General features: G+C 45.4%; 1 long non-coding RNA gene across 1 annotated transcript in view; it reads right to left on the minus strand.

Annotated features, from left to right (window-relative positions):
- Positions 1-930: 930 nt before the first annotated feature.
- The window catches only part of LOC309820620, a 30,043-nt gene continuing 11,765 nt past the window's right edge, over positions 931-19,208 (minus strand). The window contains exons 2-3 of the long non-coding RNA XR_014296532.1: positions 12,804-12,886; positions 931-996 (exon numbers count right to left, since the gene is read on the minus strand). This is a non-coding gene — a long non-coding RNA (uncharacterized lncRNA). The remainder of the gene's footprint in view (positions 997-12,803; positions 12,887-19,208) is intronic.

Here is a 19,208-nt window from a genome sequence, read left to right on the forward strand (position 1 = left end):
CAAAACAATGGTTAAGTTTCAAGGGACCGGAATGAAAGATTTTAGAAGCTCTTCCAAACCAAGATTGGAATCAAAACTGGGAGGGACGGAGCCTGTGCTCCGCAACGGGAGAGGCCACAACAGTGAGAGGCCCGCGTACCGCAAAAAAAAAAAAAAAAAAAAAACTGGGAGGGGGTGACCTAATATGGTGAAGAAAATATTGGAAAACTGGATATTGTTTCATGCTTAAAATCGCCTTTGAAATATTATGGAGAAGTACAATACGTGGCACTCAGAAAAGAATGCACTAAATGTTGTACGCTACGTTTAATCATTTTAAGTTAAAAAAATCGTGTTCAGATTGTGAATGAAAAATGTTGCCTGCCATATCAGCAGACAAAGGGTGCTGTGGCCATAAAGCCATCAGCCACTACCAGCCCTACCCCGCCGCCCCCAAGCCCCAACAGTGAGCCAGGAGGGAACTCAGGATGGAGACAAAGGGGCTGCTGCCCGCCAAGTCCTCGGCCACTGCAGCCACCCCCCGAAACGGTGCACACTGGGGGCGGGGGGTGGGGACTCAGGATTAGAAAGAACAAGATACTGGTCCTAGACAGTCAAGGTGCACAGCAAAGGAATGATTTCAATGAGCCCAGACTCCTGCATCTTCACATACCCAGAAAAGTGCTAAATTCATTAACTTGAGATGTCTGGATTTCTTTTTTTTTTTTTTTCCTTTTAATTTGTTTTTTTGTATTTTGCCCACACCGAGTGGCATGCGGGATGCTTCCCGGACCAGGGATCGAACCCAGGCCTTTGCAGTGAAAAGTCCAAATCCTAACCACTAGGCCACCAGGGAACTCCCTGGTTTTCTTTAATTAACAGTAATCTTTTTGCTGTTCCAACTACTTGGGTTTTGTTGCAAAACTTCTCTGTACCCTGGTTCCTCCCTTACCTCTTTGGAGCGGTCCCTCAGAGTGATCTGAGAAGCTGTCTTCTGGGCTTGAGTCCTCAGAACATCTGCCAAATAAAACATAATTCTCAACATTTAGGTTGTGCTTTTTTTTTTCACTTGCTAAGCTTGAGGAATAAATAATAAATGGGCACCATAGACTGGGCACCCACACTTATGAACAGACTGAGGCAACTCCTGGTCTTTTGAGGGTGCCCCACCCTGACTGCTACTCCCCCAGACCCCAGCGGTCACCACCACCCTGAATTTTGTGGTAATTCTTCATAACTTGTATCATCTATTATTTATTACTAAGTAGGGTTGGGTGTAATTCTGCCGCCTTTGAAATTTCAGAAACTATTCCTGGAATTATCCTGAAAAGCCTTTCCTGTGGTGTGTATGTGTCTATGTGTTCTTATCAGGCTCTGTTCAACCGAGTGTGTGCAGTTTCTTTTCTTTTTTAAAAAATTAATTAATTAATTAATTAATTTTATTTTTGGCTGCATTGGGTCTTCGTAGCTGCGCCCGGGCTTTCTCTAGTTGCGGCAAGCGGAAGCTACTCTTCCTTGTGGTGCACAGACTTCTCATTGCGGTGGCTTCTCTTGTTGCGGAGCACGGGTTGTAGACGCACGGGCTTCAGTAGTTGTGGCGCACAGGCTCAGTAGTTGTGGCACGCGGGCTTCAGTAGTTGTGGTGCCCAGGCTTAGCCGCTCCGCGGCATGTGGGATCTTCCCGGACCAGGGCTCGAACCCGTGTCCCCTGCATGGGCAGGCAGAGTCTCAACCACCACGCCACCAGGGAAGCCCCTGTGTACAGTTTCTTCAGCTCACTTAGTGTTTCCCTCGGAGAAAACTGCACCCAAACAAGTGTGAAGTTCACGTTATGCTCAATTCACTCCCTTATATGGAAGTCATCTTGTAACCCATCTGTGCTCAAAACGCAGGTGTTCAGGCAGCCCTGACGGTGCCTGTCCTGGACTAAGAGTGTTGCCTGCCCCATCAATAAACAAAGGACGTTGAGCCTGGCCAACCAGCAGCCCCTGCAGCCGCCCTCAGCGGTGCACCCTGAGGATGGAGAAAAGCAGGTGCACCCTGAGGATGGAGAAAAGCAGGATACTGGCCCTAGATGGTTAAGGTGCATAGGAAAGGAATTATTTCAATCAGCCCAGACTAAAACAGAATAGAGGGGCTTGCCTGGTGGTCCAGTGGGTAAGACTCCCCACTCCCAAGGCAGGGGGCCCCGGTTCGATCCCTGGTCGGGGAACTAGATCCCGCGTGCCACAACTAAGAGTTCGCATGCCGCAGTGAAGACCCAGCACAGCCAAAACTAAAACACGCACACACACACACACACACGCACACGCACACACACACACACACACACAAAACAAGTACAGTATTGCAAAACTAGCATAGCGTCTTAAAAGAAAAAAGAATAAAATAACAGGGACCTACTCTATAGCACAGGAACTATGCTAAATATCTTGTAATAACCTATAATGGAAAAGAATCTGAAAAAGAATATAGATATAGATATATATGCATAACTGTATCACTTTGCTGTACACCTGAAACTAACACAACACTGTAAATCAGCTATACTTAAATTAATAAAGTTCAAAAAATAAAAATAAGTCCAGACTCCGCATCTTCCCTTACCTAGAAAAGTGCTAAATTCACTAACTTAAAAGATGTCTGGTTTCCTTTAATTAGCTGTTCTGACTACCTGGGAATTTTTTTGTTTTGCAAAAACTCATATGGGACTTCCCTGGTGGTCCAGTGGTTAAGACTCCGCCCTCCCAATGCAGGGGGCCAGGGTTCCATCCCTGGTTGGGGAACTAGATCCCACATGCATGCCACAATTAAGAGTGCCTGCCACAACTAAGGAGCCCGTCTGGTGCAACTAAGACCCAGCGCAACCAGATAAATAAACTACATAAAATTTAAAAAAAAACAAAACTCATATATATTCTGGCCCCTCCGTTATCTCTTTGGAGCAGTCCCTTAGACCTATCTGAAAGGCGTAATTCTCAACTTTTAGGTTGTGCATTCCTTCTCAATTGACAGTGCATATTTACTATTTATATCTAAGTCAAAATTGAAGGCAATGTTCACATCCCTAAATACTTCCAATTAGTTTTCCCCAACAAACTAATACATCTAGTAATCAAGACAGTGTTCTATTGCCATAAAGATAGTTGAATTGGGCTTCCCTGGTGGCGCAGTGGTTGGGAAGCCGCCTGCCAATGCAGAGGACATGGGTTCGAGCCCTGATCCAGGAAGATCCCACATGCGTGGAACAACTAAGCCCACGCGCCACAACTACTGAGTCTGTGCTCTAGAGCCTGCAAGCCACAACTACTGAGCCCGCGTCCCACAACTACTGAAGCCCGCGCATCTAGAGCCCGTGCTCTGCAACAAGAGAAGCCACCGAAATGGGAAGACCACACACCGCAACAAGGAGTAGCCCCCGCTCGCCGCAACTAGAGAAAGTCCAAGCACAGCAACGAAGACCCAATGCAGCCAAAAATAAATAAGTTTATTTAAAATTTTTTTTTAAAAGATAGTTGAATTGATGGATGAAATGGAATTTAAAAATCCAGTGGTAGACCCTACATATATGTTCAATTAATTTTGCCAAAAGGCAATACAAGGTAGAAATTGTTCTGCAACACCTGGAAATCCATATATAAATAAATTCTAATCCCAATTTCACACTATAAACAAAAATTATTTTGAGATGAATTATAGATCAAAATGTAAGTGCTAAAGTACAAAGCTTTTTATTTATTGAAGTATAGTTGGTTTACAATGTTGTGATAGTTTCTGGTGCACAGCAAAGTGATTCAGTTATACATGTATCTGTCTATCTATCTATACATGTATATATTCTTTTTCAGATTCTTTTCCATTATAGAGTATTACAAGATATTAAATATAGTTCCCTGTGCTATACAGTAGGACTTTGTTTTTTATTTATTTTATGTATAGTAGTATCTGTTAATCCCAAACTCCTAATTAATCTCTCCCCACCTTCCCCTCTGATAACCATGTTTGTTTTCTATGTCTGTGAGTCTGTTTCTGTTTTGTAAATAAGTTCATTTCTGGCTTACTTAGTATGATCATCTCTAGGTCCATCCATGTTGCTGCAAATGGCATTATTTCATTTTTTTTATGGCTGAGTAGTATTCCAGTGTGTGTGTGTGTACCACATCTTCTTTATCCATTCATCTGTTGATGGACACGTAGGTTGCTTCCATGTCTTGGCTACTGTAAATAGTGCTGCTATACTGTAAATAGTGCTGCTATGAACATAGGGGTACATGTATATTTTTAATACATCTTTACTGGAGTATAATTGCTTCACAATACTGTGTTAGTTTCTGTTGCACAACAAAGCAAATCAGCCATATGCATACACATGTCCCCATATCCCCTCCCTCTTGAGCCTCCCTGCCATCCTCCCTATCCCACCCCTCTAGATCATCGCAAAGCACAGAGCCGATCTCCCTGTGCTATGCTGCTGCTTCCCACTAGCTATCTATTTTACATTCAGTAGTGTACATATGTCGATGCTACTCTCACTTCGCCCCAGCTTTGCCCTCCCACCCCATGTCCTCAAGTCCATTCTCTATGTCTACCTCTTTATTCCTGCCGTGCCACTAGGTACATCAGTACCAATTTTTTTCCCCTAGATTCCATATATATGCGTTAGCATATGGTATTTGTTTTTCTCTTTCTGACTTACTTCACTCTGTATGACAGACTCTAGGTCCATCCACCTCACTACAAATGACTAAATTTCTTTTCTTTTTATGGCTAAGTAATATTCCATTGTATATATGTGCCACATCTTCTTTATCCATGCATCTGTTGATGGACATTTAGGTTGGTTCCGTGTCCTGGCCATTGTAAATAGTGCTGCAGTGAACATTGTGGTACATGTCTCTTTCTGAATTATGGTTTTCTCAGGGTATATGCCCAGTAGTGGGATTGCTGGGTCACATGGTAGTTCTATTTTTAGTTTTTTAAGGAACCTCCATACTGTTCTCCATAGTGGCTGTACCTATTTACATTCCCACCAACAGTGCAAGAGGGTTCCCTTCTCACCACATCCTTTCCAGCATTTACTATTTCGAGATTTTTGGATAATGGTCATTCTGACCAGTGTGAGGTGATAACTCCTCGTAGTTTTGATTTGCATTTCTCTAGTAATAAGTGATGTTGAGCACCTTTTCATGTGCCTCTTGGCCATTTGTACGTCTTCCTTGGTGAAATGTCTATTTAGGTCTTCCGCCTTTCTTTTTTTTTTTTTTGCGGTACGTGGGCCTCTCACTGTTGTGGCCTCTCCCGTTGCAGAGCACAGCCTCCGGACGCACAGGCTTAGCGGCCATGGCTCACGGGACCAGCCGTTCTGCGACATGTGGGATCCTCCTGGGCCGGGGAATGAACTCGTGTCCCCCGCATCGGCAGGCGGACTCTCAACTACTGCGCCACCAGGGAAGCCCCCACCCATTTTTTAACTGGATTATTTGTTTTTTTGATATTGAGCTCCATGAGCTGTTTGTATATTTTGGAAATTAATCCTTTGTCTGTTGTTTCATTTGCAAATATTTTCTCCCATTCTGAGGGTTGTCTTTTTGTCTTGTTTATGGTTTCCTTTGCTGTGCAAAAGGTTTTAAGTCCCATTTGTTTATTTTTGTTTTTATTTCCATTACTTTAGGAGGTGGGTCAAAAAAGATCTTGCTGTGGTTTATGTCAAAGAGTGTTTTTCCAATATTTTCCTCTAAGAGTTTTATAGTGTCTGGTCTTACATTTAAGTCTTCAATCCATTTGGAGTTTATTTTTGTGTATGGTGTTAGGTAGTGTTCTAATTTCATTCTTTTACATGTAGCTGTCCAGTTTCCCCAGCACCACTTATTGAAGAGGCTGTCTTTTCTCCATTGTATATTCCTGACTCCTTTGTCATAAATTAGGTGCCCATATGTGCGTGGGTTTATCTCTGGCATTCTATCCTGTACCATTGATCTATATTTCTGTTTTTTTGCCAGTACCATACTGTCTTAATTACTGTAGCCTTGTGGTATAGTTTGAAGTCAGGGAGCCTGATTCCTCCAACTCCATTTTTCTTTCTCAAGATTGCTTTGGCTATTCAGGGTCTTTTGTGTTTCCATACGAATTGTAAGATTTTTGTTCTAATTCTGTGAAGAATGCCATTGGTAGTTTGATAGGGATGGCATTGAATCTGTAGATTGCTTTGGGTACTATAGTCATTTTCACAATATTGATTCTTCCAATCCAAGAACATGGTATATTTCCCCATTTGTTTATGTCATCTTTGATTTCCTTCATCAGTGTATTATAGTTTTCTGAGTATGAGTCTTTCACCTCCTTAGGCAGGTTTATTCCTAGGTATTTTATTCTTTCTCTTGCGATGGTAAATGAGAGTGTTTCCTTAATTTCTCTTCCTGATTTTTCATTGTTGGTGTATAGGAATGCCAGAGATTTCTGTGCATTAATTTTGTATCCTGCAACCTTACCAAATTCATTGATTAGTTCTAGTAGTTTTCTGGTGGCATCTTTATGATTTTCTATGTACACTATCATGTCATCAGCAAACAGTGACAGTTTTACTTCTTTTCCAATTTGTATTCCTTTTATTTCTTTTTCTTCTCTGATTGCTGTGGCTAGGACTTCCAAAACTATGTTGAATAAGAGTGGCAAGAGTGGATATCCTTGTCTTGTTCCTGATCTTAGTGGAAATGCTTTCAGTTTCTCATCATTGAGTATGATGCTTGCTGTGGGTTTATCATATATGGCCTCTATTATGTTGAGGTAGGTTCCCTCTATGCCCATTTTCTGGAGAGTTTTTATCATAAATGGTGTTGAATTTTGTCAAAAGGTTTTTCTGCATCTATTGAAATGATCATATGGTTTTTATTCCTTAATTTGTTAATGTGATGTATCACATTGATTGATTTCCATATATTGAAGAATCCTTGCATCCCTGGGATAAATCCCAGTTGATCATGGTGTATGATCCCTTTGATGTGCTGTTGGATTGTTTGCTAGTATTTTGTTCAGCATTTTTGCATCTATGTTCATCAGTGATACTGGTCTATAATTTTCTTTTTTTGTGATATCTTTTTTTGGTTTTGGTATCAGGGTGATGGTGGCTTCGTAGAATGAATTTGAGAGTGTTTCTCCCTCTCCACATTTTTGGAAGAGTTTGAGAAGGATTGGCCTTAGCTCCTCTCTAAATGTTTGATAGAATTTGCCTGTGAAGCCATCTGGCCCTGGACTTTTGTTTGTTGGAATATTTGTAATTATGGTTTCAATTTCATTACTTGTGATAGGTCTGTTTATATTTTCTAATTCTTCCTGGTTCAGTCTTGGAAAATTGTACATTTCCAAGAATTTGTCCATTTCTTCATGGTTGTCCATTTTAGTGGTATATAGTTGTTTGTAATAGTCTTATAATCCTTTGTATTTCTGCAGTGTCAGTTGTGATTTCTCCTTTTTCATTTCTGATTTTATTGATTTGCGTCCTCTCCCTTTTTTTCTTGATGAGTCTAGCTAAGGTTTATCAATTTTGTTTTTCTCAAAGAACCAGCTTTTAGTTTTATTGATCTTTGCTATTGTTTTCTTCGTTTCTATTTCATTTATTTCTGCTCTGATCTTTATGATTGCTTTCCTTCTACTGACTTTGGGTTTTCTTTGTTCTTCTTTCTCTAGTTGTCTTAAGTGTAGGGTTAGATTGTTTATTTGAGATTTTTCTTGTTTCTTGAGGTGAGATTGAATTGCTATAAACTTCCATCTTAGAACTGCTTTTGCTGCATTCCTGTAATTGATTTCCAATCTCATAGTGTTGTGGTCAGAAAAGATCTTGACATGATTTCAATTTTCTTAAATTTTCCGAGGCTTGATTTGTGACCCAAGATGTGATCTATCCTGGAGAATGTTCTGTGTGCCCTTGAGAAGAAAGTGTATTCTGCCACTTTTGGGTGGAATGTTCTATAAATATCAATTAGACCTATCTGGTCTATTGTGTCATTTAAAGCTTGTGATTCCTTGTTTATTTTCCGTTTGGATGATCTGTCCATTTGTGTAAGTGGGGTGTTAAAGTCCCCTACTATTAATGTGTTACTGTCGATTTCTCCTTTCATGGTTGTTAGCATTTGCCTTATGTATTGAGGGGCTCCTATATTGGGTGCATAAACATTTATAGTTCTTATATCTTCTTCTTGGATTGATCCTTTGATAATTATGTAGTGTCCCTCCTTATCTCTTGTAACAGTCTTTATTTTAAAGTCTACTTTATCTGATACGAGTATTGCTACTCTAGCTTTCTTTTGATTTCCATTTGCATGGAATATCTTTTTCCATCCCTTCACTTTCAGTCTGTATGTGTCCCTAGGTCTGAAGTGGGTCTCTTGTAGACAGCATATATATATATATATATATATATATATATATATATATATATATATATATATATATATATATATATATATATATATATAGGTCTTGTTTTGTATCCATTCAGCCAGTCTGTATTTTTTGTTCGGGGCATTTAATCCATTTACATTCAAGGTTATTATCAATATGTATGTTTCTATTACCAGTTTCTTAATTCTTTTGGGTTTGTTTGTTTAATTAATTTATTTATGTATCTTTGGCTGCACTGGGTCTTCTTTGTTGTGTGCGGGCTTTCTCTAGTTGCAGCAACTTCATCATGGTACACGGGCTTCTCATTGTGGTGGCTTCTCTTGTTGCAGAGCACGGGCTCTAGGCATGCGGACTTCAGTTGTTGTTGTGCACAGGCTCAGTAGTTATGGCACACAGGCTTAGTTGCTCCATGGCATGTGGGATCTTCCTGGACCAGGGCTCAAACCTGTGTCCCCTACATTGGCAGGCAGATTCTTAACCACTGTGCCCCCAAGGAAGTCCATTTGGGTGTGTTTTTGTGGGTCTTCTTCTTCTCGTGTTTCCTGCTTAGAGAAGTTTCTTTAGCATTTGTTGTAAAGCTGGTTTCGTGGTGCTGAATTCTCTTAGCTTTTGCTTGTCTGAAAAGCTTTTGATTTCCCCATCGAATCTGAATGAGTTCCTTGCTGGGTAGAGTAATCTTGGTTGTAGGTTTTTCTCTTTCATCACTTTAAGTATATCCTGCCACTCCCTTCTGGCCTGCAGAGTTTCTGCTGAAAAATCAGCTGATAACGTTATGGGGATTCCATTGTATGTTATTTTTTGTTTTTCCCTCGCTGCTTTTAATACTTTTCCTTTGAATTTAATTTTTGTTAGTTTGATTAATATGTGCCTTGGTGTGTTTTTCCTAGGGTTTATCCTGTATGGGACTCTGTGCTTCCTGGACTTGGGTGACTATTTCCTTTCCCATGTTAAGGAGTGTATATATACATTCTTTTTCCTACTCTTTTCTATTATGGTTTATCACAGGACATTGTTACTGCTGTACATTGAATATAGTTCCCTGTGCTGTATAGTAAGACCTGTTGTTTATCCATTCTATGTATTATAGTCTGCATCTGCTAATCCCAAACTCCCAGTCCAGCCCTTCCCCATCCCCTCTCCCCCTTGGCAACCACAGGTCTGTTCTCTATGTCTGCGAGTCTGTTTCTGGTTTGTAGGTAAGTACATCTGTGTCCTGTTTTAGATTCAACATATGAGTGACATCATTGGGTATTTGTCTTTCTCTTTCAGACTTACTTCACTTAGTATGAGAATCTCTAGGTCCATCCATGTTGCTGCAAATGGCATTATTTCATTCTTTTTTATGGTCAAGTAGTATTCTATTGTATATGTGTACCACATCTTTATCTGCTCATCTGTCAATGGAAGATGCAGTAATAGTACAGAGACCTCTCGTGTGCTTTTTCCCCAGCTTCCCCCAGTGGTAACATCTTATGTAACTGCAGTGTGGTGTCAAAACCAGGAGACTGGCTTTGGTACAATACAAAGGCCTTATTCAGATTTCGCCATTTTCTCATGCACACATTTGTGTGTGTGTGTGTGTGTGTGTATTTACATGTGTGTGGAGTCCTGTGCCATTTTACCATGTGAGTAGGTTCTTGCACCTGCCAACAAAATCAGGTCACACTGCTGTTTTTTGTTTGTTTTTAATTTTTATTTATTTGGTTGCATTGGGTCTTCGTTGCTGCGTGTAGGCTTTCTCTAGTTGCGGTGAGTGGGGTCTCCTCTTTGTTGTGGTTCGTGGGCTTTTCATTGCATTGGCTTCTCTTCTTGCGGAGCTTGGGCTTTAGGCGTGCGGGCTTCAGTAGTTGTGGCTCGTGGGCTCTAGAGCGCAGGCTCAGTAGTTGTGGTGCATGGGCTTAGTTGCTCCATGGCATGTGGGATCTTCCCAGACCAGGGCTCGAACCCATGTCCCCTGCATTGGCAGGTGGATTCTTTTTTTTTTTTTTTGCGGTACGCGGGCCTCTCACCGCTGTGGCCTTTCCCGTTGTGGAGCACAGGCTCCAGATGCACAGGCTCAGCAGCCATGGCTCATGGGCCCAGCCACTCCATGGCACGTGGGATCTTCCCGGACCAGGGCACGAACCCGTGTCCCCTCCATCGGCAGGCGGACTCTCAACCACTGCGCCACCAGGGAAGCCCCAGCAGGTGGATTCTTAACCACTGTGCAACCAGGGGAGTCCCCACACTGCTGTTTGTCACTACATAGATCCCTCTTTTAAAAAAAAAAAAATTATTTATTTATCTATTTCGGCTGAGCCAGGTCTTCATTGAGGCACGTGGGATCTTCGTTGCAGCATGTGTACTCTTAGTTGTGGCATGCGGACTTCTTCACCGTGGCATGTGAACTCTTAGTTGCAGCATGCATGCGGGATCTAGTTCTCCGACCAGGGATCAAACCCGGGCCCCCTGCATTGGGAGCCTGATGTCTTACCCACTGGACCACCAGGGAAGTCCCTATAGATACGTTGTTTTTTTTTTTGGAGATGTTGGGGGTAGGAGTTTATTAATTAATTTATTTATTTTTGCTGTCTTGCGTCTTCGTTTCTGTGCGAGGGCTTTCTCTAGTTGTGGCAAGCGGGGGCCACTCTTCATCGCGGTGAGCGGGCCTCTCACTGTTGCGGCCTCTCTTGTTGCGGAGCACAGGCTCCAGACGCACAGGCTCAGTAGTTGTGGCTCACGGGCCTAGTTGCTCCGCGGCATGTGGTATCCTCCCAGACCAGGGCTCAAACCCGTGTCCCCTGCATTAACAGGCAGATTCTCAACCACTGTGCCATCAGGGAAGCCCTATAGATCCCTCTTGAAGCCATTGTTTTAAGGATGCTTGCAATCCCTGATGCGTCCAATATGTTGTTACTTTAACGTTAACTCTCCATGTGGGTTCGTTATGATTGTGTATTTTCTAATTGTTGGTTTAATAGTTTTATGTAAGTTCATTAGATCAAGCTATGAGAAAACCTGAAAAACAACTGTGTAAACTAATTTTTAACTGCTGGAACGTCCTCTTACTCAGAGAGTTGTGCCTAAATCTCCTTTTTTTTTTTTTTGCGGTACGCAGGCTTCTCACTGTTGTGGGCTCTCCCGTTGCAGAGCACAGGCTCCAGATGCACATGCTCAGCGGCCATGGCTCACGGGCCCAGCCGCTCCACGGCATGTGGGATCTTCCCGGACCAGGGCACGAACCCATGTCCCCTGCATTGGCAGGCAGACTCTCAACCACTGTGCCACGAGGGAAGCCCTAAATCTCCCATTTTGACTGTGAATTTTGCAGTTTCTCCTTTAATTTAATTTAATTTAATTCCTTTAATTCTTTTTTTCCTTACAGTATTTTGAGGCCAAGTTATTAGGTGCATACAGGTTTAGAAATTTTATAGAGCTCCCCAGACCCTTATCTGCAATTCCAAAATCCACAAGTCTTTGAATGTGTAATTTTGGCAACTCATTTTGCAGTAATGTAAGATCATTTCTGCATTAATTTTTGGGAAAATCTGACCTCAACTTTTGTACAGCACTTTGTAGTATTATTTATCCCACTTAGGATGACTCTTTCTACATTTCACTGTAGAATTATTAATATGTTTTGTGTGGGCTGAAGGCTCTGAGCACTGGGCATCCTTGCAGGGCCTCCCCCTGGTGAGTTCTCACACGCTTCCAGAAGGATGACGGACTTCCCAAGTTTCCTGCCGGTGCTTGTGCCACATCTGGGCTCCTCCTGGAGGCTCTTCCGCCCCATAGGGCCTTCCCCAGCACGAGCCCGGCTGTGATCACAGACGCAGAGTCTCTGGTTCTGGGCGAGTGTGAGCAAGTGTGAGAGGTGCCTGGGTCCTGAGTAAGTGTGTGTGAAGCGAGGAGGGTGAATGCATTGCCAGAGACTCCATCACATTTGTGGCTCTCCTGAGGCAGATTACAGGAAGTCAGTTTTGGATCCCTGTTTAATTCTGAATTCTCCTTCAAACACTCACTCCAACTGAGGAACGTCTGTGGAAATGTTTACTTCTGGGAATGTTACTTCTGGGAAATGTTTACTTCTGGGAGTTAGGTTTAGGGTGGGGCCGGCAAACTCTGGCCTGCTGGCCAAATCCAACCCCATGTAAATAAAGGGTTACTGGGAGGGAAAAAGGGGGGTATTGGAACACGGACACGTTCCTTCCTTTATTGCCTGAGGTGCTGTCACAGAAAACCCACGGACCTCAAAACCAAAAACATTTGCCAACTGGCTTTAGGCAGAAAAAGTTTGCATTAGTTTTCTCCTGATTCATACTTTTCAAAGACTTTCCCCAGAGATACAATTTGTCTTGAATAAAAGTCATTTGCCTCACATTTCTCTCCTGACCCCAACTGACTTTACTGAGAGCAAAGGACCAGGATCTATCCCTTCTGAATCTTACCATTTTTATGCCCTCAAATGTGTTTTCTCCAAAAATATCCTGTTTAGAAGTTGACTCCTTGGTTGTAAGCTGAGTCCTCCAGTCTACAATAAAATGGACAAAAAAATTACTAACGTCTTAGAAAAAGAGAGTGACACTGAACAATAGAAAGAAAAAAAAACAATTAAAAATGGACAAAGGGGCTTCCCTGGTGGCGCAGTGGTTGAGAGTCTGCCTGCCGATGCAGGGGACACGGGTTCGTGCCCTGGTCCGGGAAGATCCCACATGCCAGAAGCCTGACTCTTCTTGGTCCCACTGGGAGATCCTGGGAGGTCTGTGGGGCTTCCTGATCGCACAGGAAGATGCGGGATGGGTGGTGTAGGAGGACGCAGCCCCGAACTACAAATCCTTCCCTCAGACTGGAGCCGATACTGCCGTCTCCAGGGCTCCAAGGATTGGCAAATCTGACCCTAGACCTGCCAACGGGGACCCAGACTTCTGTGGACGCAGGTGATGGTTTTCACGGGACCAAATCCCCCAGCCGCCCTCACCCTGCACGCCAAAGGGGATCAGGAAACAGGAGGTCGAGTCACTGCTGGGGAAACGTGGCCGCCTGGGGAGGGCTCTTCACTGAGGGCGGGTCCCGGTGCTGTTGCCACGGCTCCCGAATCCGGGGAACACTCCAGCAAGAGCATAAGCCAAATAAACACACCTTGCCTTAAGGTGTGAATCTGCCTGTTCTCACCCAGGTGAGCTTGCCCCTGGACACGCGCACATGTCTGGCGACCTCTGGGATTGTTACGACTGGGGGGCTCCCGGCATCGAGGGGGCGGGGCCAGGGATGCCACTCCAAACCCCACAGCGCCCAGGACGGCCCCCATGTCAGCAGTGCCGGGGAGCCCTGGCCCAGGGAACGTGGAGGAGTGGACAGTGTTCCCAAGCAAGGCCAGGTCTCCAGCATCATTTCTCTGTGGACATTCCTTTGGGAAGGATTCGGCAACACCCACCCCTCGGGGTGAAGTCCACGGCCACATCCTCAAACACTCCGGAGTCCTACGCCACCCCACACGCCTACGGGGCTGGCTGAGGAGGGGAACCAGCACACGCAGCGCTGTTCTGAGCCCGCCCTCCAACCTGGCCGGCACTGTGGGCGCCTGGCGGTGATCACCTACCAGCTAGAGGTTGCAGAATCTGATGCAGGTCTGGAGGCTGAATGTGGCTCTCTGCTGTCAGACGGGCTCGTCCTACCTCACCCAGACCTGTCCCGGGTCCACAGAGGCCCAGGCCCACTGAGGGCACGGAGGGAACATCCAGTGAACAAGTCAACATCTCCCCACGGGGACCACGAGTTCTTGGGACGTTGGGGCCTCACAGCTCCTTCTGTGTCCCCACAGGACCTCAGGACATGCAGCAACTAGTCGGCTAAAAAGAGGTGTGAGAGAGACCCGTGTGTCAGGGCAGCCCCTGAGAGGCCCAGGCCCAGTCCCTAAGAGGCCCAGGGACTTGAGGGAAACCGGAGCCCGGCCTTGGCTGGCTGCTGACTCCAGGCTGGGAAGGAGAGGTGTCCACCCTTGAGAAAATGGAAAGTCCTGGGACTTCCCTGGAGGTCCAGTGGTTAAGACTGCGCCTTCCAGTGCAGGGGGTGTGGGTTCGATACCTGGTTGGGGAGCTAAGATCCCACATGCCTCGCAGCCAAAAGACCAAAACATAAAAACAGAAGCAATAGTGTAACAAGTTCAATAAAGACTTTAAAAGTGGTCCACGTGAAAAGAATCTTAAAAAAAAAAAGAAAAGGGAAAGTCCTTCTGAAGGAGGAGGGATTTTCCATTCATTCACTTACAACCAAATCATCAGAAGCCCAGCAAACGTCCCATCTTCTACTGAGTCCCCCTCATGGAGAGGACAAGATCCTGAGCAGGCAGGGCTGGAGGGAGTTGGGGAGACAGAGGCCAGGTGACCCCACGCATCCCCAAGTCCTCCAGGCCACCACACTCCTACCCCCAGAGACCTGTGGCCGTATCACACCCAGGGCCCACCCGCACAGCCCACGGAAGGGGTGACAATATCCCCGGTGTGCACGGGAGGAGACCAGCTCAGAGAGATTGGCTGTTTAAGGGGGCAAATGAACTTTTGAGTGGGGTTCTGGAGTTGCACCCTCAGAAAATGCCCTGCCCAACTCAGACATCAGCCAGCTGGGCGCCTGGGCCTCCATCTGGCCAGCCTCTGGCAGGACCATGCAGCATCCCCACTGAGGGAAGGTGCCCACACCAAGACCAGGGATTCACCTCACTCGGGGTGCCAGGCAGCAGCTGCCGTCTGGTGAGAACATCCGTACCACTGTTGCTGGGCTCAGCAGCAGCAATGCCAGAATGTTCCCCTTCATGGCCCTGTGGCCTCTCAGGGAATGGTTTCTGGGTCCTGTCTGAGCCATCAGTCACTAATGCCAGCCCCGAACAGGTCCCCATCCCAGAGGAAGAGGCTTAACATGAAAACCACCCCAAGTTTAAGATAGGGAACAGTCTTATTAATAATAAAAGACGCCACCCCTGAGCAATGATGACACACCAGATGGGCTGGGAACTCGGCACAGGTGAGTTCAGTAAATTTCATAATTCAGTGCCTGCTCAGGCTGCCATAACAGAATCCACAGACTGGGCACTAATCCCATCATGGGGCCCCACCCTCATGACTAATGACCTCCCAAAGGCCCCATCTCCCAACACCATCCCACGGAAGGGAGGGAGTAGGAGTCAGCATGAACTTGGGGGGACACATTCAGTCTACAGCAGATACTAAGCGTGGATATAAAAGGATGATAAAAGCAACAGAGTTCAAAGTGACCAAATACCGCACTGAAGTGTCAGAGAGTATAATGAACTTTATCAGGACCATGCAAGGGAACTATGCAGTGGTGCAAACAGGTGAGACTCCATATGGACATGGAAATTTGGCCATGTGGGAGAACAAAGGGAAGAGAGGGGGTGAACGTTCCCAGAACTGAAAGAACTCTGGACAGAGTGCTCCCTTGGGCCCCCCTCCTGGCTGCCACTGCACAGCCTCTTCTGTCTTAGGTCCTAAGTCTCTCTTTGCAATCAGGACAATGACTGGTATTGCTGGTGAGCAGGACAGTTTGTCCATTCCCAAAGGCTCTTCCGCCTATTTCTGCTACCCACACTCCCCCAAGTCATCCTCTCCCCATTGCCATCACCAACTTCCTCTCCGGTCTCTGTCACATCCCCCTCCCCTGTTCACTCCCCTTCTCCCTCTGGTGCTACGTAGCACCCTCGGAGCTGCATCATTCAGGGTCCCAAAGTCCCCAACAAGGACACTCCCAGTGCTCTGTCCTCCACATCCTGGACTCCTCACCGCCTAACCCGCCCCCCAACTCCCATGGCCTCTGCTCCTGCCTTGTCATCACCCGCCAGGGTCCCCCCTCTGCTGCAGGTCAAGTTGTGTCCTCCAAAAAGATATGTTCAAAGCCCAACCTCTGGCACCTGAGAAGTGGGCTTTATTTGGAAACAAGTCATGGCAGATTTCATTAGTTGAGATGAAGTCATACTGGAGGAGGGTGGGCCTTTATCTAATGACTGGTGACCTTATAAGAGGGAAACCCGACACAGACACACAAGGAAACGGCCATATGAAGGGACTTCCCAGGTGGTCCAATGGATAAGACTCTGCGCTCCCAATGCAGGGGGCCCGGCTTTGATCCCTGTTCAGGAACTAGATCCCACATGCCACAACTAAGACCTGGTGCAGCCTAAATAAAAAAATAAATATTAAAAAAAAAAGGCCACATGAAGATGCTGGCAGAGACTGGCGTGATGGTCTACAAGCCAAGGAGCACCAAGGGATTGCCAGCCACCAGAAGCTGGAGGAGACAGGAAGCATCCTCTTTCAGAGCCTTCAGACACCTGCCAACACCTTAATAAGCTCCCCGTTTGATGCCATCTGAGTTGGTGGTCCTTTGTTATGGCAGCCCCAGCCCAGGGGCCCTTCCCCTCAGCGCTCACCCACGCTCAGATCATTTTGATCTCAAACCAAAACTTTCAGCTGACTCCCTCTTCCCTCCTGCTATGTCTCTCTTCCAGCACCCACAGGCCACCTGAAAGGCCCTGGCGCCAGCCAAGCTCTCCCAGATGTGATCTGTACCCACCCGTGCAACTGAGACACAGCACTTCCACCTGCAACCTCAACACCCCCACGATCCATGAAAGAAAGGATTGATAGGGACTTCTCTTGTGGCGTGGTGGTTAAGACTCCACGCTCCCAATGCAGGGGTTCAATCCCTGGTCAGGGAACTAGATCCCACATGCATGTCGCAACTAAGAGCTCACATGCCACAACTAAGGAGCTGGCAAGCCGCAACTAAGGAGCCCACGTGCCACAACTAAGACCCAGTGCAACAAAATAAATACATAAACATTTTTTTAAAAAAAGTTTGACAAGCTGGACTTCCTGCCCTGTGACAGGCGCTGCAAAGAGAATGAGAAGACAAGCCACAGACTGGCAGAAAAAAAATCTGCAAAACACACATCTGGGGCTTCCCTGGTGGCACAGTGGTTGGGAGTCCGCCTGCCAGTGCGGGGGACATGGGTTCGTGCCCCGGCCCGGGAAGATCCCACATGCCGTGGAGCGGCTGGGCCTGTGAGCCATGGCTGCTGAGCCTGAGCGTCCGGAGCCTGTGCTCTGCAAGGGGTAAGGCCACAGCAGTGAGAGGCCCGCGTACCGCAAAAAAAAAAAAAAAAAAAAAAACACACATCTGATACAGGACTTGTGTTGAAAATATACAAAGCATGCTTCAAATTCAACAATACGGGAACAAATGACCCAATCTAAAAATGGGCAGAAGACCTAAACAGACATCTCAGCAAAGAAGATACCAATGAGCATATGAAAAGATGCTCTACATCCTGTGTCATCAGGGAAATGCAAATTAAAATGAGAAACCACTACACATCTATAAGCATGGCCAAAATCCAGAACACTGACACCACCAAGTGCTGTCAAGGATGTGGAGCTACAGGAACTCTCATCCATTGCTGGTGGGAATGCAAAGTGGTCCAGCCACTCTGGAAGGTTGGCGATTTCACAGGTTGGTGATTTCTTACAAAACTAAACATACTCTCACCATGTGATCCAGCAATAGCACTCCCTGGTATTTATCCAAAGGAGTTGAAAACTTATATCCACACAAAAATTTGCACATGGATGTTTACAGCAGCCTTATTTGTAACTGACCAAAACTGGGAGCAACCAAGATATCCTTCAGTAGGTAAATGGATAAAGTATGGTACATTCAGACAGTGGAATGTTATTCAGTGATAAAGAGAAATGAGCCAACAAGCCACAAAAAGACACAGAGAAACCTCAAGTGCATGTTACTAAGTTAAAGAAGCCAATCTCAAAAGGCTACACACTATGATTCCAACTCTAGGACATTCCGAAAAAGGCAAAACTATGGAGACAATAAAAAGATAAGTGGCTGGACTTCCCTGGTGGCACAGTGGTTAAGAATCCACCTGCCAGTGCAGGGGACATGGGTTCAAGCCCTGGTCCAGGAAGATTCCACATGCCGCAGAGCAACTAAGCCCATGTGCCACAACTACGGAGCCTTGCTCTAGAACCTGTGAGCCACAACTACTGAGCCCACGTGCCACAACTACTGAAGCCCGCATGACTAGAGCCCGTGCTCAGCAACAAGAGAAGCCACCTCAATGAGAAGCCTGCACACTGCAATGAAGAGTAGCCCCCGCTCGCCACAACTAGAGAAAGCCCATGCGCAGCATCGAAGACCCAATGCAGCCAAAAATTAAAAAAAAAACAACTTAAAAAAGAAAATCAGTGGTTGCCAGGGGTTGGGGGAGGGAGGGATGAAGAGGTGGAGCACAGGGGATTTTTAGGGCAGTGACCCTATTCTGTATAATACAATAATGATGGACACATGCCATTATACATGTGTCGAAAACCACTGAACTGTACAAAGCCAAGGGTGAAGCCTAATGTCAGCTAAGAACTTTAGTTAATAATAATGTATCTGGATAAACAAGGTCCTACTGTATAGCACAGGCAACTATAGTCAATATCCTGTGATAAAACATAATGGAAAAGAATATTAAAAGAAAGAATGTCTATACGTGTATAACTGAGCCACTTTACTGTACAGCAGAGACTGGCACAACATTGTAAATCAACTATACTTCAATAAAAAAATGTTAAAAATAATAATGAATCAATATCAGCTCATCAATTGTAACAAATGTACTACATGAATGCAAGGCAGGGAAACTCTGTGTGTGTGTGTGTGTGTGTGTGTGTGTGTGTGTGTGTGTGTGTGGTGGGCAAAGGGTAGGTGGGAACTTTCTGTACCCTCTGCTCAAATTTTCTACAAACCTAAAACTGCTCTAAAAGATAAGGTTTATTAAT

This window comes from Grampus griseus, assembly GCF_964374135.1.
Source record: "Grampus griseus genome assembly, chromosome: 3".
In the NCBI taxonomy this organism is placed as follows: domain Eukaryota; kingdom Metazoa; phylum Chordata; class Mammalia; order Artiodactyla; family Delphinidae; genus Grampus; species Grampus griseus.